This window comes from Nicotiana attenuata, unplaced genomic scaffold, assembly GCF_001879085.1.
Source record: "Nicotiana attenuata strain UT unplaced genomic scaffold, NIATTr2, whole genome shotgun sequence".
Taxonomy (NCBI): Eukaryota; Viridiplantae; Streptophyta; class Magnoliopsida; order Solanales; family Solanaceae; genus Nicotiana; species Nicotiana attenuata.
Genome location: NW_017680122.1, coordinates 13,101 through 14,498, shown reverse-complemented (window position 1 = coordinate 14,498; position 1,398 = coordinate 13,101). Strand labels below are relative to the sequence as shown.

The following is a 1,398-nucleotide window of genomic DNA, read 5'->3' as shown; positions in this document are numbered from 1 at the left end:
ATATATATATATATATATATATATATATATATATATATATATATATATATATATATATATATATATATATATAATACTAATGTTATGTGACAAAAAATATCCTTGAAATATTAGCGTACCTTTATGTCCCTCAATATTAAATATTTCTCCAACAGAAATTATTCCATATTGGACAGAATTGTAATAACTAGAATTTATATTCAATAGACACTAGGATTTATATTCTTCTATGAAGTTATTTACTATTAGGATTCAATAATATTTATATGCTTATAAGACACGTTTAGTATCATAGTAAGAAAGTTTGTACTAGATTATTTATGGGGTTAGAAAGAAAAAAATGTGGCGATTAAATTTAAGGAAGAAAACAATATCAGTACCATGAAGTTGTTTGACCTTCGGTAATATTTTCACTTCCAGCAATATTTTAGTTCTTCCTTCTTTCCTTACGGTTGTGTTTGGCTTTTTGGTTCAATGTATTTTTTTTATCGGATGTATGTGAATATAAATCTGTGTACCACATATAATGTGTTGGCAAAACTTTATGCTTCTCTTCTCTTTTGAAACTTGAAAGTAGGTAGGGTTGATATGTTCTAAATTTATTTATATATTAAAATATATATTGTGTGTATGTGAACATAAATATATTGCTTTTTATAAGTTTATGTGCAGAACTTTGGAAGAGATGATTATTCATCAAAAGACAACATATGGACAAATTAAAATGAGAAAGTATCGTCTGTTGTATATGAAGATGTAAATTTTGTATGTCATAAGGTATAATAAATCAATAGTAACTGATGACATTAAACTAGAGGATCTTTGAATCTAAGTGAAAGTGAAACTCCAATAAGTAATGTATCAATTTCATCAAGTTAGCCGTCTTTTTAACAATTTTAATATAATAACTTTGAAAATATATCTATTCGAAATAAATTTTATCCTTTTATTATGCTAAAACTTCATTAATTGAGTTGGTTTGAATTATATGTATTTTCTTTTTTATTTTTTATTTATTTTAAGGAACTAATAATTAGACTTCATACATATTTAAACAAGTAGTTAACGCAGTTGAAAATTTACTACATTTGGTATGTATTTAATATTTGGAATAAAATATTTCGTGCATCGCACGTAAATAGAGTCGTGTGTATATATATATATATATATATATATATATATATAATATTTGTGTAACAACCCCAAAGAAATCGTGGAAAGCGGCGACATATCAAAAGGAAGATAAGCAAATGAAAATAGGATAAATTAGTTTAGAAAGGTTATAGGTCGCATAGCGGGGATAGCTCAGTTGGGAGAGCGTCAGACTGAAGATCTGAAGGTCACGTGTTCGATCCACGTTCACCGCATTCTTTTTTGTTTCAGCTTTTGATTTATTTA

At 26.0% G+C, this 1,398-nt stretch overlaps 1 non-coding gene across 1 annotated transcript; it reads left to right on the top strand.

The window, feature by feature from the left end:
* The first annotated feature begins 1,294 nt into the window (after positions 1-1,294).
* Positions 1,295-1,367, top strand: TRNAF-GAA. Its single transcript has one exon. It is a non-coding gene; the product is annotated as a tRNA-Phe (tRNA).
* Positions 1,368-1,398: the final 31 nt, after the last annotated feature.